Source organism: Mauremys mutica, unplaced genomic scaffold (genome assembly GCF_020497125.1).
Source record: "Mauremys mutica isolate MM-2020 ecotype Southern unplaced genomic scaffold, ASM2049712v1 Super-Scaffold_100036, whole genome shotgun sequence".
In the NCBI taxonomy this organism is placed as follows: domain Eukaryota; kingdom Metazoa; phylum Chordata; order Testudines; family Geoemydidae; genus Mauremys; species Mauremys mutica.
This window is the reverse complement of record NW_025423256.1, coordinates 913128-939228: the sequence shown is the minus strand read 5'-3', so window position 1 is coordinate 939228 and position 26101 is coordinate 913128. Positions and strand designations below refer to the sequence as shown.

The following is a 26101-nucleotide window of genomic DNA, read 5'->3' as shown; positions in this document are numbered from 1 at the left end:
GTATCCAGGGGTTCTGTTTCAATAACAAAATGCAAAACCTGCTCGAGCCCCCACCCGGGGACCTGGGACAATTACATACCCCCCCCCCCCCCGGCGCCTCTAGGGGGCAAAACTTCCCCTCTCGCAAGCAGGGAGTCTGAGCCGCTCCACTCCACCAGCCATTCCATGAACCGCTCCAGTGGTGCCTGCAAACTGCTCTGCTGGGGCAGCAAAGAGCCACCAAATGTCCTGAGGGCTGGAGAAAAATGCCTTCTAGGGAGCTACTGAAAGAGCGCAACCTGCTTAGCTGATCAAAAGAAGACTGAAAGGTGACTTCATTGAAGTGTTGAAGTGCCTTAATGGAGAGAAAGGATTGGGCATTAAAGGGCTCTTGAATCGAGCAGAGAAAGGCCTAACAAGACCCAATGGCTGGAATGTGAAAAGAGACAAATTCATATTACAACTAAGGCACAAATATTCAACAGCGAGGATGATTCACCACAGGAACAAGCTACCAAGGAAAGTGGTGGATTCTCCATCTCCTGATGTCATTTCATGAAGACTAGATGCCTTTCTGGAATGTGTTTGCCCCCAAAGTAGCTCTTGTGTCCTACAGGAGGCCTGTGATATGCAGGGGGTCAGATTAGATGCTCTAATGGTCTCTTCTGGCCATAAAGTCGACTCATTTCTAAAAAACTGAGTGCAGCACTGGGAGCAGCGTCTGATGTTTCCCTGTCTAGCCGGCTTGCTGCCTAGAACGAACGCTCCTTGAGTGGGGTGATCCACAGGGAGTAGCTCAAACCTCCAAAGGGCCTGGCCAGGGGCAGGACATTGGCACAGCAAGGGAGGGGTGAGGCAGTGACATCACAAAGGCCTTTTGCAGGACCTCAGCCTATTGGTCCAAGGTGGTGGGGAGGTGGTGACCTCACAGAGAGATGCTGACATCAGCCAGGCAGGACCGGGGCGAGGGGCCAGGGAAACCTCAGAGACCCCTGTGGCTTTGCTTCAGCAAGTCTCCTTCCCCAGGTCTCTCTCTGAGGAATGAGAGAGTATTCGGGTTCACGGACGTGAGCGCCAGGAGGAACCTCTTTTGAGTTTTCTCCTTCCCTTTCAGTGATTTTACTGGAAAACAGCCGTCCCTGTTTAGAAGGTAAGAGCCTCCTGGAGGTTTGAAACCTGTTCAGTCTGATCCATCTGGTGAGAGTTGAATTCTAGGCATGGAAAACACGAGCTTAAGGAGACAGAATTTTATTTCTCACCTGGGATTTTGTCTCTTAGAATCACTGGGGACATTGGGGTTTGTCCTTTTTGTTTCAACTTTTCCTCCAGCCATCCCTCCCTCATTTCTCTTGATCTCTTGCTTCCTTTGTCCTTTCTCCTTTTCCCCTCCCAACACCAGGTTTTTTTCTCCTGCTGATAACAGCTCATGTTAACTGATCGCTCTCGTTATAGTGTGTATGGCAACACCCATTTTTTTCATGTTCTCTGTGTGTATATATATTTCCTACTGTATTTTTAACTGCATGCATCCGATTAAGTGGGTTTTAGTCCACAAAAGCTTATGCTCAAATTAATTTGTTAGTCTCTATGGTGCCACATGTTCTCCTTGTTCTTTTGCAGATAAATTAATGGAGGTTAAGTCCATTAATGGCTATTAGCCAGGATGGGTAAGGAATGGTGTCCCTAGCCTCTGTTTGTCAGAGGGTGGAGATGGATGGCAGGAGAGAGATCACTTGATCATTACCTGTTAGGTTCACTCCCTCTGGGGCACCTGGCATTGGCCACTGTTGGCAGATAGGATATGGGGATGGATGGACCTTTGGTCTGACCCAGTCTGGCCATTCTTCTGTTCTTATGAAGGGAGGGGCAGAGCCTTGCAACAGAGTTTCTGTAGTGTAGTGGTTATCACATTTGCCTAACATGCAAAAGGTCCATGGTTCAAAACCAGGCAGAAACATGATGGCTTCCTTTTCCCAGCTCCTAGTGGCCTGTCCCTGCTGTTGTAGGAGCAGCAGTGATTTCTATGCTCAATAGGTCTGTTATACTTCCCCCATTCCCATTTTTGTCTCTTCTTCCTCTCTGAATGCCTGTGAAGTGGCTTTCCCCCTCCCCCTCCCGCTCCCTCATGGAATGCTTGTGGGATGAAGGAGCTGGTTGAACAGCTGGAAGATCAGAAGAGCTCCTAGATAGACAAGGTGTCTGGGACTCTAATTAGTCAGTGATCACACACCCAGAGCATGGACACTGCCCAAGGTGGAGTGTGACCCACCAGATGCAGCCAAGTCATCTCCAGTCGCAGGCCATGAGGAGCAGGTCCTTAAAAGGGGAAGGGGCCCTGTGCTCAGGAGTCACTCACAAGCTTGTACCTCCAGTGAATGCCCTTCGCCCCGACCGCCTGGCCAGTGGTTCGCTGCATTGCAGTTCATCGTGCCTCGGGAAGACTTACCTTCATTGCACCGTCCATCACGGCACTGTGGGACACTTACCTTGCAGAATCCTGTGCCTGCCTCTTGGCTTCCCAGGGGTGGCTACTTGCAGCCCAGGAGAAGAAGGATGGTTCTGGTGAAAGGAAGACAAGCAAAGCACTGGGAGGAAATTTGGGTGTGGGCACTGCGCTGGGGGTGGGGGTGGGGTGCAGGAGGGGTGATGCAGCTCCCAAAGTGACCGGTACACACAACCCTCTGGCAGCAGCTCCTAGATGAGTGGGGCCAGGGGATCTCCATGTGCTGCTGTCTGCAGGTGCTGCCCCCAGAGCTCCCATTGGCTACAGTTCCTGGCCAATGGGAGCTGCAGAGTTGGTGCTCGGGGCAGGGGCAGCACGTGGAGACACTCCCCCCACTCCAGGGGATGCTGGGACATGCCAGCCACTTCTGGGAGCGGCACGGAGGGACGGAGGTAGAGTGGGCATGGAGCCACCTTAGTGCTGCTGGCACATCTCTGCACACGCATTGGGGAGGGGAGCAGAGGGCTCCATGTGCTGCCTGGGGTAGGGACAGTGTATGGAGCTGCCTCCCCTCCCGGGTCTATTCCAGGAGTGGGTGGGTGGGGTCTTTTGGCCTGCAAGGTGCAGCAGGTCAGACTAGATGATCACACTGGTCCCTTCTGACCTTAAAGGCTCTGAGTCTAAAAGGGAGAGGGAAGTAAAGGAAATTTAAAAAAAAAATGAAACAAGCATTGTAATACCAGGATGACTCCAACTGCTCATTATATAGTCCCACCCCTTTCTTCCTCCACTGGGTGTTTAATGACCTGTTGGGATTCGGGACACTGATTCTCTCATTCCATTGATAAACTGAAACAACGTGACTGAAATTAAACCAATTCCCAGTGGAGGAATCATCACATCGGCTGGGAATCAAACGCAGGTCAACTGCTTGGAAGGTAGCTATGCTCACCACTATACCACCAATGCCTCTGGTGAAAGTCTCTGATTTTTCACACTTAGTGTCTGGTCACCTTACTTCTCAGCATGAGGCGAATGTCTCTGTGGTCTCTGCCATTCATCGTGGGGAGTTTCCCCACTGATAACAGTTCTTGCTGGGTTGGGGATGGGAGAGAGAAGAGGCGTTTATTCTGTTTCATTCCTCTCCATTTTCTGTTCCTCCCCTTCCCTTCCAGGGTCCTCCCTTCCATTTCAGACTGTGCAGTGACACCCTCCCCACACCCAGGACTCTCGAGCCTCTGGAGCAGCACGATCCCATGAGATCCTCAGTGACCAAGGGTCTTTTCCAACTTCCAGGAGACCCCAGCTTGAGTCTAAAGGAAGCTCTGTTCCTTCCTGGGGATCCTCTCTCCCTTCATGGAGATCAAGATCATGAAGCCTCTGCCTTGCCTCCTGGGTCTCAATTAATGTCCCATTTCCCACTATCTGCTCGAAAGAAACAAATGTTTCTAACCCAGGTGAGCGGCGTTAATTCAGCCGGAATCCTTCACTCACATTCCTTAGGCGATACAGACTCTCTGTGACACAGACTGACTGGGGTTCATCTCTGCATGTCCCCAATGGGGAAGGAAAGACACTGAGGGGGAAAGAAGAAGATGGACAGAAGGAGTCAAATGGGGCTAGACCAGAATAGGACATTTTCTGCCTGTTAAAATGTACTAGACTCTAATTGCTTAAAACAAAACAAAAACCCACCAGCTTCTGTTTGAACCATCAGCTTTTCACAGAGCAGCCAAAGTGGTGAAGCACAGACACACATAACCACCTACAGCCCAAGTTTGTCTAAGAAGCACCTATAGTGGCTCATGCAGGAGGAAATACAGCTGTGGGTGTGTGTTCAAGCCTCACCCAGAGCGTTGGTTTTCATTAGCCACGGAGCTTCCCCCACTCGCTTTGCCCAATTCACATGGAAAGTGCCATAGGAGGGTGATGAGAGTAAATTCTAAACTCTGAAATGTGGCGGTTGGCCCAGAGATTGGGATAAGGGGTTTGAAGAGATAAAGCTCTAAGAGTATAAAACCAGACAGTCTCCAGGGGCAGGTCCGGTACAATGCCTCAACAGGGAGCCATTCGGGGGAGGGGATTTCACTTCCTCTGTTCAATGTCCTGAGAGGTATTTTAAGGTGAAGATAACACCATGGCTAACAGGTGACTGGCATGTCCTGGGTTAAAGAAAGGAAGTGACCTGGGTTAATAGTCAGAAGATTTGCGTTACCGTCACTGTCTGACCCCCCTTCAGTGCGGAGCAGGTTTGTACGTTGCTGTGTGGAACGCACAGACTCCTGCAGAGCAGGGGCAGCTGTTTCCATGGCAGAGAGCCTGGCACTTAGGAGACTTTCTACACTTGCTGTTTTGAAGCAATTCAATAAAATAACGGTGGAGCTACACTGTCCAGTCCAAAATTTCAGCCCCCCTGGTGCAAAAACGCTATTTTAGGATCTAAACAGGAGGCTTTCAGTGCTAGGACACCTGACCGGAGAGCTCAGAATGGGGTGTAAGAGCTGCTGACTCTGAGGGTCCCGGGCTAAACCTACTTACAGGGGGAAGTGTTTTGATTTATTTGATTGATAATGAGCACCAGCTACCAGGGGAGAAGCCCTGGGAGTCGCTGCCACTCCAGCTGCGGCCCCCTCCCCCCCCGAATTTTGCCTAGGGCGCCCGAAACCCTGGCGCCGCTCCTGGCTGTTCTTATGTTCTAACTGCTGTTATGAAAGAGACGATCTTTCAGGCTACACAGAACTGAAGAAGGGTGCTGGGTTATCTCCACAGCTTGTCTCTTTCACCAACAGAGGTTGGTCCTCTACAAGCTCTGTCTCTTTTGAATAGCGTAGCTGAAGTCGAAGTATCTTAGATCGATTTACCTCTCGTCCTCACAGCGCAGGATCGACGTCTGCGGCTCCCCCTGTCAACTCCGCTACCGCCGTTCACACTGGTGGAGTTCTGGAGTCGACAGGAGCACTTTCGGAGATCGATATATCACGTCTAGATGAGATGCGATATAACGATCCACGAGAAATCAATCGCTACCTGCCGATACAGCGGGTAGTCTAGATGTACCCACAAAGCGAAGAACACATGTTCCATGACTTCATAGGGCAGAGTTTTATGCAATAGGGAACTTTCCCTGTGTGAATTTGACAGGTGGATCAACATAGAGACACATTGTGACCCTTCTCAGGGAGCTGAGGGCTGTGAGTCTCTTGTTGCCACCTATAATAATAATTAGAGATATACCAATCTCCTAGAATGGGAAGGGACCTTGAAAGATCATTGAGTCCAGCCCCCTGCCTTCACTAGCAGGACCAATTGTTGCCCCAGATCCCTATGTAGCCCCTCAAGGATTGAACTCACAACGCTGGGTTTAAGCAGGCCAATACTCAAACCACTGAGCTATCCCTCCCCCTAACCCACCACTAGGAAGAAGGAGTTTTCCATTTGGATGTTAGTGACCAAACTCACCAGCCTGCTGGAACTCAAGCACCCTCCTCTGAGCTACAGCAGCCACTCTAACCCCTGAGTTCCTTCAATGTGTCCCCCTCTGGGGTCCAGCCCGGATCATCAGATACTCGGTGAAATCCCAGATCCTCTCTTCCCCAAGTACCTCAGGTTACTAGTTTTACTGTGGACCATTGCTACTGTATCTCACACAGCACCTGAGTACAGTTATCGAACAAGCAAAAAATGTATTTAACAATGGATAGAGATTTAAACAAACAAACATGAGTGATGGAAACGAACTGTTACCACTAAACAAAGGCAGAAAGTGATAGAATAGAAAGGCCAGCACAAAAAACAGAGAGAGGAACAATAAGATACTAAAAGGACAATGGTTTGAACTCTCCATTTCTCTCAGTCTTTGGATTGATGGGTACTAGAGCTGTAGCAACAGAAAACAAGGGAGGTCAGTGGAATTTGTGGGATACTTGTCACAAAGAATAGTCCATGGTTTTAACCCCCAGCTCAATTTTAAGCAGTAACATCCCAAGACCAGCTTCCTTGGCTCCAAGTGGCAGGAGAGTTATTATTATAAATCATATGCATTACCTTAGTGCCTAAGGAGCAACTAACAGTGGGTCCCCATTGTGCTACGACAAGTACAAACAGAGAATAGTAGCTGGGCCATGCCCTGAAGAATTTACAATCTGAATAGACAAGACAGACACAGAATGGGGGAAGGGATAGACCCAACTCTTAGAACAGCGATATTCAGGCCTGCCTGTAAAGCCTGTACTTTAAGAACTTAGGGGTATTTTTATCGCTTAGCTACTTACAGGAGTATGAAAACAAAGAATCAAAATCACTGTCTGTATTTGTAAGGGCCTTCTCTTACTGTGACCGTCTGAGGCCTTGTTCTTAGGCTAAGGCCTTTGGCTAAGCAGCAGGGGCAGCCATAAGCTGGGAAGCAAAGGGTCACATCCTCACATCCCAAACCAGTCACACTGAAATAAGGTGCTATTGGGCTGTTAGGAAGACGATCCTGTCCTGATAGTGCCCATCACCACCAGATAAAGAAACAGATCTTAAGATGGTTATAGAAAACTTAGTTTGACAGCAGCCTGTCTGGCAAGAAATCACTTCTCAATGCTTGTGGTTGTGAAACCCTCATTTCTGTATTGTTCTATCTTTATGGCCCCCACTTTTCCATTGTTAATCTGTCTGGTTCTGTAATTGTTTCTCTCTGCTGTACAGTTAATTTTGCTAGGTGTAAGTTAATTAGGGTGGTGGGATATAATTGGTTAGAGAATTATGTTACAATATGTTAGAATTGGTTCGTTAAATTTCAGTAAAATGATTGGTTAAGGTATAGCTGAGAATATTACTATATAAACGGGGTCCAACAGGACGGGGAAGGGAAATTGGAATCATGTTTGTTAAGGTGTGTGTGTGTGGGGAAAACGGGAACACAGGCAAGCCTCAGCTGCATCAGAGCTGGGAAGGGGGACACGGGATAAACGCTCTGCGGCATCAGAGCTGGGGAGGGAACACTGGGGAACAGACTGTATCAGTAGATCGAGATAAGCCCGACTGGTGTGAAGGGCTTCAGAATATGCTTCCTTGGAAACTAACCCCAATAAACATGGCATTGTCTGCGCTTCGGACTTCTGGTCTTTCGCTGCTTCCTGTCTGCGTGACAAGAACCAGGGAAGTGGGAGGGTGAAGGGAAAACCTCTAACAAAACGGACATGACCTGATAACCAAGAGGTGAGCCTTAGAGGAAGGTTTTAATACACTTTGGAATGGATCAGGGATTCCCATGAGGACTGAGAGGGAGCGATGGTAAACACTCATTTAGATCCTTTTCTTGTTTTGTATCTTTTCCCCATAAGGCTGAACCTCTGGCACTGTCATGGATCCATAGGATCTCTGCAATGCCCTGGCTTTTAAACCGTCCTTGGGAGGTGCCCCTTGAGTGCACTAGACCCCCAAGGGGTCCCACTCTTCCACAAGGACAGGCCATGTAGCTTCAACACCTGAGACTGAGCCTCTGGCTTCAACACTCCTACTTCAACCTGTGAGCTCTGCCAGCAGGTCCAGCTGAACGACACTCCTGTTCAGAGACTGTTCCTCATTCATGCTTCAGTGCACCTCAGCAAGTTTTTGCTGCGACACTGGGCAGACTGTTAAAACATTGCAGGGTTTATTAGTCAACCGAAACTCAGCACTGGAAAGTCTTTTCATTAGCACAGAGAAACAATGAAGACAATATAGTCCACACTGGCCAATGCCCTTGAGCCAGGCTGCTGTAGAAAACAGTTTGGTTTCTTTTCACTGTCTCTGTCCATTTGTCTTCACTCCAGCAAAGCTCCCTGTGTCTGCGAGCCCAGTTCTTCCTGCTCTCAAAAACATAACGAGTCCATGTGTGCTTCACTCAGCCAAGCGGAGATCCTCCCATGGACAGGTGACAATTATTCCCTTGTCTCTGTCGGGTATTCCATTGATGTAGGTTGGCCCCAGCCAGTCCTTAATGACCCATTCGTATCACCCCATGACAGCTATGTGACAAAACACCTCATGTCTCCTGCTCGTTCTAATCACAGCAATACCAACCACAGCAGGAAACTGAGGTGCGTATTGGCATCATACACGTATCACCGAAATTCCCACCTCTCTCTCTCTCTCTCTCTCTCTCACACACACACACACAGAGCTCACAGCCCCTGGAGAGAAAGCAAAGCACAGGAACTGGACGTTAGTCCAGCGAACACAGTGGAGGACAAGCTGCAATCCTCACACCCTGGTGAAAAAGGAGAGGCAGGTGGGTCCCTGCCCATAGAGAGGGGCTGGCTACAGGCCTGATACCTGAGGGGCCATTCCGTGAGCAGACCATGGAGGCAGGTCAAAGGCTTCGCTACCCCAGAACTGTGACATCGCAAAAGCACATTTTGGGGAATTAGGAAATCTAGTGACTCAGGTGTAATGGGAGGGAGAATTAAACTCCCCCAGTGGGAGGAGAAGGCTGGGGAATTACACACTAACATTCAGGAGCAACAGCCTCTAATTCTTCCGGAAAGAAGGAAGCTTGGGGTGGGCTTTAGCAATTAGGTTGCACCACATTCATAGATTGGAATTGTTAATTAATAAGTGAGGTAAAGGCTTGATGCTTATTTATGGACTTCCCAAAGGCCACGTATGGGCTGGGGCAGTTATTGACATTCTTGTAATCAGAGTAAAGGAGCAGATGTGGTATATCGCCATCCTATTACCATAAGGAAATGGATAAAATACCTCTCCTGGTTTCCAAATTTTCATTTTGTCGTGTCCCCAAGACAGTGTAAACTGAAGCAGGGCCTCCCTTCTGATGGCCTCCCTTGCCCCTCGATCTTTGTTTCCAACCATGTCCATAACTTGTAAGTCCGCACAGTGCAAGACCCTCTTTACTCTATTTATCTTCATCTAATCGTTACGTGTATTGATCCTTGCCTATGATTTCAATTATAACTGTCTCCATTAAATCAAGTTTCTGTGTTTCACCAAATTTCATCTTCTCCATTAACTTTAAGTAGCCATGTACAAGGGCGAGCTGTACCCCCAGTACGTCATCTTATAGGTGTAAAAACTGTACAGGCTACACTACCAGCCTGTGACATCATCAACAAAGTGCCCATTTGTGCCTGGAAAGTGGCCCTGCTATGGGAGGGAGGATGCAGCAAGGACTCAGGGTCGGAGGCCGGGGTCGCTGTGCCTAGAGATGGGGAGGGGGGTAATGAGTGGGAGAGGGAGGTCAAGAGTTATAATAATAATATTTGGGGGGAAAATGTATAATGACGTGAAACTGAACAGAAAAAAAACTGGAGTGGAGGCGCTAAAGCTTGGGTAGGGATTTGGGGTTAAAGGTCTGGGATCCCCCACAGCTCTGGATCCCCAAACCTCTCCTCCCTCCCACTGACCCACCCAGCCCACTTCCTGGGTGCCCTTCCCCCACACTCCCCTCCCCTTCTTCCCATTACTCTCAGCCAGCACCACCTCCCGGCATCTTGGGAGCTTCTTGTGTTCCCTCCTCGTCTCTCACAACCTCCTACCTCCTTTCTCCATCTTAGCTCTAACCCTGCGCACACCTTCCCCATGTCCAGGCACCCCAGAATTAGCTACTCCCCCCACCCCTTCTCCTCGTCTCACATGGCTCTGTTCTCCTTTCACCTTTGGGCTCCTGAATGACAATGTTATACTCTCTTCTATCAAAAGAGGAGCTCATCTGACTGTCACACAAGCCCTGCATCGGTCACACACCTATTTACTCAATTTAGAATTCTACAGGTGGCATATTTTCCTCTTAAAATGAGGAAAAGGCATGAAAGCGACAGTTATTAATGTAGCCTATAAGGACACATTAAATGCAATTTCAAAATCACTGATGACAAATGTCTAAAAATTATTCTAGTGGGTGGGAGATAAGGCAAAAAAGGGGGGGGGCAAGGAAACTTGTCAAAACTTGTATGAGGAATAAAGGTATAAAGTTATTACTGCTCAGATTCTTTAGAGACCCCACAGCTTCTAATCACCCAGGGGACAGGACTCCTTACCCAGCGAGGTCACCGTCTCATAGTTCTCCTGCATGACATCCCAGTAGAGGGCTCTCTGAGCGGGGTCCAACAGAGCCCCCTCTTCCCTGGTGAAATACACAGCCACCTCCTCGAAGGTCACCAGCCCCTGAAAGAGCAAGAGTCCAACACTCAGGACCTGCTGCCCCACTCACAGCCCCACACTCATGGGGGAGAGGAGCCAATCAAATGGAAGCTCTGGGTGGCTCACAGGCAGAGTCCCACCCCCACCCCGCTCAGAGCAGCCAGGAAACGCCAGGGGGAGGGGACGAAGCGAGAGCCCCTCCTCTCTCCCAGCAGATCCACACCACCCCCACCCCCCACTAGCCACAGACGGACACAGGCGATGGAGGCCCTGGCAGGTGCAGGGAGAGCTCGCTGGCAGGGAGCCCAGCGCTGTTCTCATTGTGAAGAGCTGGACGGGGCCAGACTTAGTGGGGGGCAGACGACATGACGATCCAGGGGGGCCTTGCTGAGGGGGTTCCTCCAGCAGGGGTGTCCTGTCTCGCCTCCCCCCACTTCTCTTCAGCTGTCTGCCCCTGCACCTGTTCCAGCAGCCCTGCCCCCTCCCCCCACTTGGAGCTGCCCCGGCCAAGCTGCTCCCAGGAGCCTCCTGTGCTGTGCGGGGGGGGGTGGCAGATGTCGGGGTGGCCCCACCCTCCTGCCTCTGTGCCCAGTCTCTGCTGAGCTGAGCTGGGGGGACAAGATTCTGTGCTGCTGCCTCTGGGTCAGGAGTGGGAGCTGCTGGCCCCTGCTGCCGTGTGAACGAGCCTTCGGACTAGTGAGTGCCGCTGGGCTGGAAGTGACAGCGGGCTGGGTCTCACACTCCCCCCGCACACACACACATTCATCCCACCACAGACACGTCAGTTACTGTTGTTACTTCCTTTTACTTCCTGTCAAAATGCGCAAAGTACATGTAGTCTCTGTAATTTTATTCTCTCACATTTGGTCAGCATGACAGTGCTGGTATTTTAGCTTTTTAACGGGTCTGTGCATTTCATCATTTTATTTCTGTCTTATGCTTAAATTCAGTTCTCTGAGTAACGAGTTCTAAAATGCCTCACCTGGCCTGGCTGGAGTAATTATCATTATTACTGTTATTGCCGTATTGTGCTTTGTCATTCATTATTTAAATGGTACTAGCAAATAACAGACTGTACATTTTGCTTGTACTTACCTGAGCAGGGCTTGTTTGAAAAAAATTAGCTAAACTCAAAACTTCAGACACTGTGCAGATGAAGATCACTTATCTTCAGATTGTATTTTTAGTCTGTGACGAAGCAGGGAGTGGGGAGGATTGAGCTGGGGATGTTGCGGGGGAGTTTTACTGGGACTGTCTGCATTGGGGATGGGATATCAGGATGTGACTTCACTTGAGGGACGATAGCTGAGCATGTAACCTGAGCCCAGGGGGGAGATGGGCCCAGGTGACATCTTCTGCCCGGGAAACTGGACAAAGGCTGGAGGAGGAGCCGGGGGGTGGCTGGAGGAGATGGCGGGGGGGTGGTGTTCAGTTTGCAGCTGGCTGGGGAAATGGAGGGAGGCCAGAACCGGGTCTGGCTCCCTACCCCCCAAGATGGACCTGACCAAGGGGTCCTGTTGTCTGTACCTACAAGCTCTGTTTGGGACTGTGTTCCTGTCGTCTAATAAACCTTCTGTTTTACTGGCTGGCTGAGAGTCACGGTGAATGGCAGGAAGTGGGGGAGGTGCAGGCCCCTGTCTCCCCCAAACTTCATGGTACAGTTATATCTGGAAAGTAACTTAAAATTTCTATGAAAATAAATGCAGCTCCAAGTATGATACTGATAGCAATGATGGAGTCAAATGTTAGTGAGTCACATACATGATTGTGATCAGTAAACATAAATGCCAAAATAACTACAAAAATAAATTCCTGTTCTTAAAGAGAAAAAACCTTAATCACGTATGTAAAAGTAAGTAAATACGTTGTCAGTGGAGTTAAAAACAATTGACTAAAATAGAGGAGATAATGGCAGTAACACAGAGTGTGTCTGTTAAGTAAAATCTGCTTCCTTTCTCTATTTTTATTTCTCTCTACTAAAGATACGGTGCAAAGTATCAAACTTGTGTTTCTGATACCTGCGTCAGAGCTCCAGAACGGATACCTCACGGCTTGGGATAGGGAATATCTTGCTGTATTATCTCCTGATTGTTCTAAATTGAATACGTGGCTGTAATTGGAGTCAGTATATATTTATCTTTCTTTATATAACAATTAGATACAGTGCTCGTCAGTGAATTTCTAAGTTATTTTCTGCAAAAAAACCCTACAGATTTCAGGGCATCAGTAGCCCCTGGAATCACAGTTAAAGTTGCCCCCTCCCCAAAATCTGAAATGGCCCCTGGTGAGCCAGGAGCGGCCACAGGGCTGCAGGGTATCTGGGGCTCCGGCAAGATGCTGCCCCCGTGTGAGAGCGCAAAGCCCGTCTTGAGCTGCAGGCAGAGCACCGGGCACCACAGGCCACAGCAGCAGTGTAGGAGTAAGGGTGGGAATGGCAGCCAGTGATTTTAGTTTACTGTTCATTTATTGTGTGGTGTTATAAATAACTAACACGTTATGTCACATGGAATCACTGTGTGCTAAATAGAGAATCGATTGATCGGCCTGTAATGAGAATAATCATGTATTAGGTATCTACATAATTACAGCTGACATGCAAGGCCTGTAGGCTGAGACCTGCAAGATTTTAACTTCGCTATTTTAGGCCTTCGAGCTAAGAAAAGCTGACAGAAGTAAATGGCCGAGGAATAACCCGATGCCCTAAGATGATGGGAAAAGAGGTACCAAGTGGTAACAGGGTGAACAATTAGCCAGAAGTTTAATTTTAAATAAAAAAAATTCTGGAAAGCCACCTCTGTTTCCAAATGTGCCTTAACCACAGGACACAGGTGGTGTGTCAATGCTAATGAGGTATAATCAGAACCACATTATGAAAAGGGGGTGCCCAGAACAGGAAAATTGAGCTCCCTGTGGGAAACTCCAGCAGGAACCATCCCTCTACTGATGATCAATCCATGAGAGACACATCAGACCCTAATACTATTGTGAGGATGTGAGTAGAACTAGAGTTGTAACTTTTGCACAGGTCTTTATAGAATTTCTGTGCACTTGGGGCGTCATAACTTTAACTGTAACTTTAATAAAACTTGTAAAACCGACTAGACATTGTGCTTGTGAATGTCTGTGTGGTCACTTCCCTTGGTCTCTGTGTGTTCCTAGAGACTGTACAATTGAAGCAAGTAGCTGAGGCGACTTTCACTCTGTTAAGCTTGAAACTGTCGCCACCAGAGCCGACCCCGCGGTGGTGAAATGCCACATTACAAACTGCACTTTAAATAAAATAAAAGGCTGCACAATACACCACACACTAGGCCACCCTCACTTCTGCTCTGCTGCTGGCGGTGGCATTGCCTTCAGAGCTGGGCGCTCGGCCAGCAGCCGCTGCTGTGAGGCCGCCCTGCCAGTACTGAATTTGTGCTGGGGCTGAGCACTGGCGCCTCTTTCAATACAAACTAAGCCCTAGAGGGAGGCACCGGGGTCTGGACATGATGGTGGGGAGCCCAAGGAGCCCGTGGGGGCCAGGGGTGATGGGGGGCACCAAAATACAAGTTCACCCAGGGCACCATTTTCTCTAAAGCCAGCCCTGGAGCTGGGTGTGGGGGAGGGGCACATCCCCTAAGGCCGTGGTTCTCAGTTAGGGGTCCCTGGACCTCTGGGGGGCTGCGAGCAGGTTTCAGGGGGGCCTCCAAGCAGGGCCTGTGTCAGACTCGCTTGGGCCCAGGGCAGAAAGCCCAAACCTCCCTGCCTGGGGCCATGAGCCCTGCCACCAGGGGCTGAAGCCAAAGCTTGAGCAATTAGCTTTGAGGGGGGGCCTGTCACATGGGGCCCCAGGCAACTGCCCTGGTTGCCGCCCCCTAACGCCAGCGCTGGCTTTTATATGCAGAGAACCAGGCACATGCAGGGCCGTGGAGTTTTTATAGCACGTTGGGGGCCTTAGAAAGAAAAAGGTTAAGAACCCCCCCCAAGCCTCCCTGGTGGGTGCCCCTCACATCTCACAGCAGCCGCTGGTTAATCAGGTCGGGCTCCAGCCCTGGGAGTCTGGCCCATTTTCCTAGCCCCACCGAGGGGGGTTGTTTCCTGTTCCACAAATTAGAGCATTTCCACCCGCTTACCTCGTGGGTCTGTTCCTAGAATGGAAGCCGCATATTGAACAAGTCCCAACAGGTTTGCTACACCCTGGCCTCCTCCCATTCTCCACCCTGGGAATTATTTGGCAAACTCCAACCTCCAAACCAGACTGCCCAAGCCTCCCTCCTCCGGTGCATTTGCTGTCCCTCCCCTCCAGCAGGAACCCACCAGAACACCCCCTACACCCGCCCAATAACCCCTACCTGAACTGGCTCCTCTTCAGCCATTTCCCTTCCCTGTCCCATGGGAGGATGGGATGAGCTGGAGCGAAACATGGACGACATCCTGCAGCCTGGCAGGGCGAGAAGGGCAGTTGTGACATGAACTAAAGCCTGTTCTGAAACCTCCACATCACGATTCCCCCAGGATCTTTCCCTGCAGAGACACAGCCTAGGCTCCAGCTCTTTATTGCCGGGGAGACCTGGCCCCTCCTGCCAGGCTAAGCCCACAGGGAGATTTTTCAGCCTCCCCAGTAATAAAGTCTCTGAACAAAATGCTGGAAAGGATCAGAACCAAAGGGGCTGGGCAGGCTCCATAGGGACACTGGCTCCTCCCTTCCCCTCCTGTGCGGCCATGTCCTGTCGCTGGCAGAGATCGCCCCCCCATCTCCCCCCCAGAGGCAGCCGTGTCTGCGGGCTCCCCCAGCCAGCACCTACTAACCCCCACCCACGCTGGGGGAGTGACACAGGACAGCAAATTCCACCTACCCAAGGACAAATTGCTGCAGATAAACGGGCTGGGTTCACATCCCAAAGCTGAGGAGAATTGAAGAATTACAGGGAAAATGAGAGATGAGAGAGTCAATAATTTTAGGGAAAACGAGGGAATCTCCTTGGATTTTCTAGCCACATGTGGGGAGGGGAGAGAGAAGGGGAAGAACCAGGGAGAATTGTTCTCAGGTTTTGAGATGGAAAGAAACGGCACAAACAGGAAAAGGATGCGAGTGGCTCACCCCTGTGACCATAGACGTGTGCAGCACATTTCATTAGGGTGCGCACCCAGGGAGCCCCGCCCTAGCCCCACCCCATCCACTGCCTCCCACTTCCTGCCCCCTGGCTGCCCCCCACAGAACCCCCAACCCCCCCTGCTCCTTGTCCCCTGACTGCCCCCTCCTGGACCCCCCCCCCCACTGTAACTGCCTCCCTAGGACCCTACCCCCTACTTGTCCCCCTGACCCTTATCCACACCCCCACCCCCAGACAGACCTCCGGGACTCCCACGCCCCATCCAACCGGTCCCCGCCCCCTGACAGGACCCCCACAACTCCCGACCCCTCCAACTCCCTCGGCTCCCTGCCTGCCCCGTCCTCGCTCCAGGCCGCGAACCCTACAACCCTCCAACCCCCCTGCTCCTTATCCCCTGACCGCCCCCTCCAGAGACCCCCCCACCCTCTAATCACCCCCCCAACTATCCAACCCCCCTCCCCACCTCCTGGCAGCTCTGTCTAGTGGCTGCTCCCACCCACACACTCAAAGTGGCAGAGGAGGTTCCCTCTCCTTCAGTGGGAAGGTTGCCTAGTGGTTAAGGCACAGGGCTCAGGTGTTCTGGGTTTGAGTCTCTGCTCTGCCACAGACTCCCTGCTTAGCCTTGGGAAAGTCACTTCTCCTCTTTGTACCCTAGATCCGACCTACCCAGTGGGGCCCAACACTGACCCTGCCTCCTGGGCTAAATCCATTCATGGCTGGGTGATGGGGGGGAAATGGAGATACCAACATGGGGAGATTTGGGCTGAATTTCTCCACAGCCAGAGAGTGAGAGCCAGCTCCACAGGGGGGATGGGAGCGAGAGGGGCTCAGGCCAGCTCCACACAGAGCGGGGTCAGGGCTTCAGCCCTGCAACTTCTGCCACTAAGGTGGCTGGGGCTCCCGAGGCAGGGACTTCAGCCCCACGTCTTCTGCCAGGGCCCGGGGTTCTCCTGCCTGCCCCAGGGTGGCTCTTCTCCCCCCCTCCCCAACCCACTCCCCCACCCCCGCGTGGCTCCAGCCCAGTCCAGGGCTTCTCCTCCTCCCCCACAGCTCGGTTCCCCCCCACTCGCCCGTATCTAGAGCTTCTCCCCCCCTCCAACCTCCCCCAGCCCCAGCCCCAGCTGGGCTCCCCGGGGCACCCGCCGCTGCTGTGGCCGGAGCCGAGCCTGGCGGGCAGGGAGCAGCGATTCACGCGGGGGCCCTGGCAGAGCCCCCAGCCCGAGCGGGGCGGGGCAGCCCCAGGGGAGCGGGGGGCTCTGCTGCTGCTGCCCCCCCCACCGACCCCTGGGGCTGTTTGGGGGGGGCTCACTCAGCCCCCCAGCCGCCCCCGGGGAAAAGCTCCGCGGAGGAGGCACCACAAGCTGCCGGCAGCGGGTCATTCCCGGGTGGGCTAAGCACCCGCCTGCAGCCGCCGCAACCTCCTCCCCACGGGAGGGGGGGAGCAGCCTCCCCAGCCGGGGCTCAGGGCATTGGGGTGCCGGGGCTCCCCCCATGCGCACGCCTGGGCCCGGGACACTTACACACACACTCTGCCCCGGGGCTCCCCTGGTGCCCAGAGACCGATCAACCCCCCGCCTGCCCCACCGCCCTGCACCGCCTGCAGCTCCGGCCTCTCCCCTCCCGCCCCGCCAGCCGCACCCAGGGGAACCCCGGGCCCCAGGCTCTGTCCCCACCTGGAGCCCAGCGGGGCCGGGGGCAGCTCCTGCTGCAGCTGAGAACAGCGGCTCCGCTCCGGCCCGGGCGGCTCCAGCGCTGCTGGCAGCACGTAGCCACCAGGGAGCAGCTGCTGACCCCGGGCTCCTGCGTCACAATGTGCCAGAGCCCCGCCCCCAGGCTGTGCCAGAGCCCCGCCCCCAGGAGCTGCCCCACCCCCGGGCTGTGCCAGAGCCCCGCCCCCAGACCTGCCCCACCCCCGGCCTGTGCCAGAGCCCCGCCCCCAGGAGCTGCCCCGCCCCCGGGCTGTGCCAGAGTCCCGCCCCCAGGAGCTGCCCCACCCCCGGGCTGTGCCAGAGCCCCGCCCCCAGGAGCTGCCCCGACCCCGGGCTGTGTCAGAGCCCCGCCCCCAGGAGCTGCCCCGCCCCTGGGCTGTGCCAGAGCCCCGCCCCCAGGAGCTGCCCCGCCCCCATCTGTGCCAGAACCCCGCCCCCTGGCTCCTGCCTCCTACTTCCCAGCACCCCCATCCCCCACCCCCAGCTTCTCCCTTCCTGTGTCTGCAAACACCCCCCCGGGCACGCTGCAGCGCTCGCTGGGGCTGACTCCAGTGGCTGAAGTTGCCTCCATCTCTGATAACCCGGGGAGGGACAAACAGAGGAGATGGGCCCAGGGTGTGAAAGCAGAATTAGGGGGCAGGGAAAGAAGGACTGTTTGGAAAGGTGGGTTTTTGCGGTGGGGGGTGATCCAGATGGACTCAGAAGAAGTTGGGCAGCAGAGGCTCAGAAAAATTGAGGGAACCCCCTGGGTGTCCCAGTGTTGGCCAGGGATTGTACAGCACCTAGCGCAATATGCGGTCCCAGAGCCGTAACTAGCTATTTTTGCACCCAACGCAAAAATATAAAATTGCGCCCCCCATAGGGTACAGGTGGGGGGGGGGAGCCCAGGGCTGGGGCAGCAGAGGGTGTGTGGGTGGGGGAGCACTGGTGGGGAGGGGGGAGCACATGGCTGGGGCAACGTGGGGCGTGTGTGGGGAAGAGCCCATGGCAGGAGGGTGCAGGTCAGGGGGGCAGAGCCCAGGGCTAGGGTGGCAGGGGTGTGTGTGTGGGGGGGGAGAGCCCAGGACTGGGGCAGCAGGGGGCTGTGGGTGGGGGGAGGCCCAAAGCGGGGGCAGCACAGGGTTCAAATGGGGGGGGGGGGAGCCCAGGTGTTGGGCAGCAGGAGGGTGTGGGTGGGAGCAGCTAAATTTTTTTTCCTTTGGGTGGAAAAAAAACCTAGAGTCAGCCCTGCCACCACCCACCGTGAGGTAGGTAGGAGCGGATCATTATTATCCCTACTCAAAAGAGGGAGACACTAAGGCTGAGAAAGGAGAATTGACTTGTCTGAGGTCACACACCCAGCCAGTGGCAGAGTTGGGAATAGGACTCAAGAGCCCTGATTTTCAAACTAACCATCGGATCTTGAATTTCAGACATTGAATGACCTGAATAAAGTGCTCTCTGATGAACTCCAGACCAACAGTGCACAGTAATTATTCAGCAAGTATTTGAGGAGAACTGCAAGGTTAGAAAGAATCATGAACTGCTCAGAGACCATTAATGCAGAGAAGCAGCAAAATTCATCAAACACAGAACTGGTTTGATGGCCCAGGTCACTGGTGGGGATCACTGCCCGAGCACTAGTTCAGCCCCACATTTTTGGGGAAATAAAAAGGACAAACCCCAATGACCCCAGTGATTCTAAGGGACAAAATCCCAGGTGCAGAATAAAATTCTGCCTCCTTAAGCTCGTGTTTTCCATGCCTAGAATTCAACTGTCACCAGACGGATCAGACTGAACAGATTTCAAACCTCGAGGAGGCTCTTACCTTGTAAACAGGGACGGCTGTTTTCTAGTAAAATCACTACAAGGGAAGGAGAAAACTGGAAAGAGGTTCCTCCTGGCGCTCACGTCCGTGAACCCGAATAGTCTCTCAGTCCTCAAAGAGAGACCTGGAGAAGGAGACTTGCTGGAGCAAAGCCACAGGGGTCTCTGAGGTTTCCCTGGCCCCTCGCCCCTGTCCTGCCTGGCTGATGTCAGCATCTCTCTGTGAGGTCACCACCTCCCCACCACCTTGGACCAATAGGCTGAGGTCCTGCTAAACGCCTTTGTGATGTCACTGCCACACCCCTCCCCTGCTGGGCTAATGTCCTGCCCTGGCCAGGCACTTTGGAGGTTTGAGCTACTCCCTGTGGATCACCCCACTCAAGGAGCGTTTGTTCTAGGCAGCAAGCCGGCTAGACAGGGAAACATCAGACGCTGCTCCCAATACTGCACTCAGTTTTTCAGAAATTAGTCGACTTTATGGCCAGAAGAGACCATTAGAGCATCTAATCTGACCCCCTGCATATCACAGGCCTCCTGTATGACACAAGAGCTACTTTTGGGGTAAACACATTCCAGAAAGGCATCTAGTCTTCATGAAATGACATCAAGAGATGGAGAACCCACCACTTTCCTTGGTAGCTTGTTCCTGTGGTGAATCATCGTCGCTGGTGAATATTTGTGCCTTTGTTGTAATATGAATTTGTCTCTTTTCATTTTCCAGCCATTGGGTCTTGTTAGGCCTTTCTCTGCTCGATTCAAGAGCCCTTTAATACCCACTCTTTTCTCTCCATTAAGGCACTTCAACACTTCAGTGAAGTCACCTTTCAATCTTCTTTTGATCAGCTAAACAGGTTGAGCTCTTTCAATAGCTCACTAGAAGGCATTTTTCTTCAGCCCTCAGAACATTTGGTGGCTTTTTGCTGCCCCAGCTCCAATTTCACAACATCTTTTTCACATGAGGACACCAAAACTGGAGGCAGTATTCCAGTATCAGTCTCACTGATGCCGTGTCACCTCTTGTAATGTTATTGATATAATCTGTAACTGTATAGATCACCCTTGCGACCACGGTTCTATATTTGCAGCCAATATTGTAGAAAGGTTGTCGTGTAAGGGGTCTATGTAGAGGTTCTGATTGGCTGATTATAATGATGCTATCTCTAGATGTGTATCATTTTTGTAGTTGACGTTATGAATATTGGCTCTATGCTGCCCGTATTTCAAACTTGTGCTCTGCTTCTGGGGAATACCCCAGGCAGACAAGTTGGTGTCAGTTCTGCCTAGAACGAACGCTCCTTGAGTGGGGTGATCCACCTGGAGTAGCTCAAACCTCCAAAGTGCCTGGCCAGGGGCAGGACATTGACACAACAAGGGAGGGCTGCGGCAGTGACATCACAAAGGTCTTTTGCAGGACCTCAGACTATTGGTCAAAGACTATTGGTGGGGAGGTGTGACGAAGTGGGACTGTTCTTACTGGGGTGCTGTGAATGCTGTGTGCAGTTCTTAGGTATCTAGCAAAGCAAAAGGCCAGCGCATCGGAATGCCTGACACTCTGTCTCCTAGCAACTGATGGCCTGGGCCCCTCCTGCAAAGGTGCCAGGAGAAGGTGTTGGAGACAAAGGGGTCAGGTGACCTCCTGGCCCGGGAAAGAAACTGAGCAGAGAGGAGGGGCTGGAGGAGGCTGGGCAGACTGGAGCTGGCTGGGGAAAGAAGGGAAGCAGAGACAGGGCTCTGATCCCCAATGGGGGCTATGGGGCTCCTGGGGCCCCAAGATGGACCTCACAGGGGGGATCCTGTTATCTGTACCTGCATGACCTGTGTTGGACTGTGTTCCCGTCGCCTAAATAAACCTTCTGCGTTACTGGCTGGCTGAGAGTCCTGGTGAATCGCAGGGAGCCCGGGGGTGCAGGGCCCTGACTCCCCCACACTCTGTGACAGGAGGTTGTGACCTCACAGAGAGATGCTGACATCAGCCAGGCAGGACAGGGGCAAGGGGCCAGGGAAACCTCAGAGACCCCTGTGGCTTTGCTGCAGCAAGTCTCCTTCTCCAGATCTCTCTTTGAGGACTGAGAGAGTATTCGGGTTCACAGACGCGAGCGCCAGGAGGAACCTCTTTCGAGTTTTCTCCTTCCCTTTTAGTGATTTTACTAGAAAACAGCCGTCCCTGTTTAGAAGGTAAGAGCCTCCTGGAGGTTTGAAACCTGTTCAGTCTGATCCATCTGGTGACAGTTGAATTCTAGGCATGGAAAACACAAGCTTAAGGAGGCCGAATTTTATTCTGAATTTTATTTGATCCCCACCAGTGACCTGGGCCATCCTTTGGGCTCTCTGGTGAGAACCCTCAGCCTCCCTTCCTCAGTCTCTACCCTGATTGGCTGAGCTGGGGGTTATTGACAGGGAGGAGACTCAGGTCCTTGTTGTTCTCTTTTAAGACCAAGGAAATAAGTCAGAACCAGTTCTATGTTTGATGAATTTTGCTGCTTCTCTGCATTAATGGTCTCTGAGCGGTTCATGATTCTCTCTAACATTGCAGTTCTCCTCAAATACTTGCTGAATAATTCCTGTGCACTGTTGTTGGTCTGGAGCTCATCAGAGCACTTTATTCAGGTCATTCAATGTCTGAAATTCAAGATCCGATGGTTAGTTTGAAAATCAGCACTCTTGGGGTCCTATTCTCAACTCTGCCACTGACTGGCTGTGTGACCTCAGACAAGTCAATTCTTCTTTCTCACACGTAGCTTCTCCTTCTTTCAAGTAGGGATAATAATGATCCACTCCTACCTACCTCATGGTGGGTGGAGGATGGGATCCATTGGAGAGTGTCACTAGGAGTAGTGCATAATATGAGGTGTCCTATCACATTTACTCAGAGCAGATTATGACATAATAGAATAGCGGAAATAGTCTATTTGATTTGTTTGTTTTTTTTTATTTTGAAATTGTTAAGAGCAGCAATGACTTAGCTCAGACTGAAGCATCTTATCTAATGTTTGAGATCGAAGTGTCTCCTCTTTGTGTGCGACGAGACAATTTAACGCACTGTGACAAACAGGAGATGCTTTTGTTTTGCAACAAAATATTTTTGCAAAGAACTTTCATCCCACTTATTATGATTTTGAGAAACAAACTGGTTTAGTCTGAATGGGATTTTCTGACAGAAATGGTTTAAATGAAATTTCCCCACCATTTCAATTCCTGGGCTCTATCCCTGCCTCTGGAGTTTTTTCTCTGTTAGAACAGGAGTCGGAACTGGTGGCTTCTCTTTCTGGCTCTGCCACTGCCTTGCTGTGTAGGCCCTTGGGTAGGTCATTTCCCTTCTCTGGACCTCAGGCTCCTCCCCATCTGTCCAGTGGGAACAGGGACAGTTCTTGAGCTCTGGGCAGTCGTGAGCCTGAGTGAGATAAGGGGCGTTAAAGCCCTCTGTGAAGGAGAAAGGGGAGTTTCACGGTGTTTAGCACCAAGGAATTCTAAAGTTTGCTAAAATGTCTAGTCTGCGGAAACAAGAAATGGTTGGGGCCAAACTTTTTAACCACTGCCTTTTCTAAAGCCCATTCAGGGATGTGAGTCTCTGTCTTTTCGGTACCTGGGGTTCTTTGCCAGCAGGAGAGAAGAGGTTCCTGCCTCCATTTTTGTGGCCTTAACAAACCAGGTGTTGTGCCCCAGTTCTCATCTGAGATCCCTGAAAAAGAACATCTTCCCATCCATGAACAAGACAGGACCTATCTTTGAAAGGGGAACAAAGAGACCCCTGGGACGTGCAGACTAGCCAGCCTCACTTCCATAGCTGGAGAGATACTGCAATACATTCTTAAACACTCAGTTTGTCAGCAGCACCTACAGGATAATTTGGTTCTTAGGACAAGGGAGCATGGATTTGTCAAGAACAAATCATCCCAGACCCAGCCTCTTTCCTTCTTTGGCAGGATTCTAGGCCTAGTGGAGGTGGGTAAACAGTAGATGGGATCTATCTTGGGGTTACTAAGGCTTTTGACACAGTCCCGCAGGACATTCTCACAAGCAAACCAGGGAAATGCGGTCTAGATGCAATCAGTGTCATGTGGGTGCAGAGCTGGTTGAAAGCCTAGACTCCAGGGGCCCTTCTACAGGTTTGGCTGCCTGACGGAGAGGGGGCACCTAGTGGGTCCGGCAGGGATCAGTCCAGGGTCCGGTACTATTCAATAGTTTCATGAATGATTTGGAAGATGGAGCGGAGAGCAGCTTCCAAAACGTGCAACTGACACCAAGCACTTTGGAGCATAGGACTGGAACTCAAAACGCCCGTAACAAATTGGAGAATTGGTCTCCTTGAGCCAAACCCCATGGCTGGGCCTCTCTCTCTAGACTGGGCTGAAGTGAAACCCCAGAGCCAGACACTCCTCCTCCTGGGCAGTGCGCCCCGACCTTGAATGGTCAGATGCTGCTTAGCGCTGTCAGAGCAGCTTTGGCTGGGGGATTCTCCCAGCACTTTCCAATAGCGGGAAGGTACGAAATCCCCATTTGCCTGCTGGGGACGGAGCCCTAGAGGGGGGAGCAACTTGCCCAGAGTCCCTCAGGAAAAGGAAAACAACCAGCAGTGGAACCAATAGGAAACCCAGCAATGGAACCCAGGAGTCCTGACTCCCAACCCCCTGGCCCAGTCACTCCAGCGGAGCACACTCCCTCTCACAGGCAGGGGGAGCGGCCGTGAGGGCCTGCTTGTCATTGCCAGCTGTGGGAGGGAGTGTGCAGCAGTGGTTAGTGAAGGGGCCTGGAAAGAAGGACTGCTGGGTCCCATCCATACTTCTGACACTTGGTGTGACCCTGAGCCAGTAGCTTCCCCTCCCCAGGCCTGTTTCTCATCAGTAGGGTTGGGGTTTCAGTCCCAACAGCCCAGTGGGGTTGGGAGGCTCCAGGAAGGTGTGTAAAGTGCTGGGATGTCAGGATCCCGGAGGCACTGTCACCCCCACACTAGGATGGTGTTCTGCACTCCCAGCTGCTGGCTGAGTTTCTCCGTCCCTTGGCAATAAGACAGCCTAGAACCCCAACCAGGGTTATTGTATCTGCTGCCCAAGATCCATAAACGTGGAAATCCTGGACGCCCCATCATCTCAGGCATTGACACCCTGACAGCAGGATTGTCTGGCTATATAGACGCCCTCCTCAGGCCCTATGCTACCAGCACTCCCCAGCTATCTTCGAGACGCCACTAACTTCCTGAGGAAACTACAGTGATCTTCCAGGAAACACCATCCTGGCCACTATGGAGGCAGAAGCCCTCCACACCAACATTCCACACAAAGATGGACTACAAGCCGTCAGGAACCGTATCCCCGATAATGTCACAGCAAACCTGGAGGCTGAACTTTGTGACTTTGTCCTCACCCATAACTATTTCACATTTGGGGACAATGTTTACCTTCAAGTCAGCGGCACTGCTATGGGTACTCGCATGGCCCCACGGTATGCCAACGTTTTTATGGCTGACTTAGAACATTTCCTTATTTCTTGTCCCCTAAGGCCCCTACTCTACTTGTGCTACACTGCTGACATCTTCAGCATCTGGACCCATGGAAAAGAAAACCCTTGAGGAATTCCACCATGATTTCAACAATTTCCAACCCACCATCAACCTCAGCCTGGACCAGTCCACGCAAGAGATCCACTTCCTGGACACTACAGTGCTAATAAACGATGGTCACATAAACACCACCCTCTACTGGAAACCTACCGACCGCTATACTTACCTACATGCCTCCAGCTTTCACCTAGAAGTCATGGAGGTCACGGGAAGTCACAGTATCCGTCACTTCCACCACCTCTGTGACAGACACGGATCCCTTCCCATGAGACAAAGCCCTCCCTGCTGTGACTGCAGTTCCTGGAAGGAAAGAGAGACTCCCTGTCACCTCTCTCCCTGCTGCCTCCCGCCCCATGTATTCTGTAACCCGATCTCACTGGGTTCCCTGTGCTGGTGCCATGGGGGTGACACTAGAGTTCTGGGGATTTGGGGGGAGGGGAAGAGGGCTCTTCACTTCTCAACATTTCACACAAAATTGTCTTTGGGCTGAAATTTCTCCTCTGAGGCCTCTCAGTCAGAGCTGTACTCCACCCCCTTCAGTGGGGGGGAGGGTGTGTGGTAAATTGCAGATTAGGCAGAGAAGTCGCCCATAAAGGGTCATATTGATCTGGTGACTGGTTCTGACCTGGGTAACACGTCCTCTGACACAGGCTCATGTGCAGAACATGGGAGCTCTGGCTTGTCCTAAATGCTGTAGAGTGTGAGTTCCTGGGAAAGGGCAGGGGAGAGGGAGCAAGAGGAGAAAGGCAGAGACATTGGAGACAAGGAATTGGGGGGAGAAGAAGGAGAGAACAGAGAGACAATAAATGATTGAAGCAGAACAGGTGTCCCAACTCCATCTTGCTCATCACAGGTGTTCAGAGAGACAGGTAGTTGCAGGTTTTCCAGTGTCAAGTCTGAACTTTGATTCTAACAATGTGCGTTGAAATATCAAGGGGATCTCCACATACCTGATCTCTTCCCCCTCCCCTTTTTTAGTATTAATTTTTATTTTGACGTGTTTGGCTTAACCGCGATCTTCTCTTTCCCCACCTGTATTGCAATTTGGGGTTTATTTTTATTTTGCCTCCCTTTTGTTCATGTCATTATAATTGTAACAGCAAAGGAATCTGCAGGAGCAAAAACTGACTCAAAACTTCATTTCCCATCATGCCGGAACATCCTACAAACAGCTCACGCAGCTGGAATCATAACACGTAAGGCCAGGGGATGGGAGATGCAGGTTTCCAAGTGTTCTGTCTTTCTCAGATGACACATTCCACCCCTTGTGTGCCTCCATCCTGTATGACCTGCTGGACTTTGAAGCATTTATTATTTCATTCTATAGATAATGTGATTGTAACACAATGTGACTGAAATTAAACCACTTCCAGATGAGGAAACAACAGA

At 51.8% G+C, this 26101-nt stretch overlaps 1 non-coding gene across 1 annotated transcript; it reads left to right on the top strand.

Moving 5' to 3' along the window:
- Window positions 1-1863: 1863 nt before the first annotated feature.
- On the top strand, window positions 1864-1936 carry TRNAV-AAC. Its single transcript has one exon. It is a non-coding gene; the product is annotated as a tRNA-Val (tRNA).
- Window positions 1937-26101: the final 24165 nt, after the last annotated feature.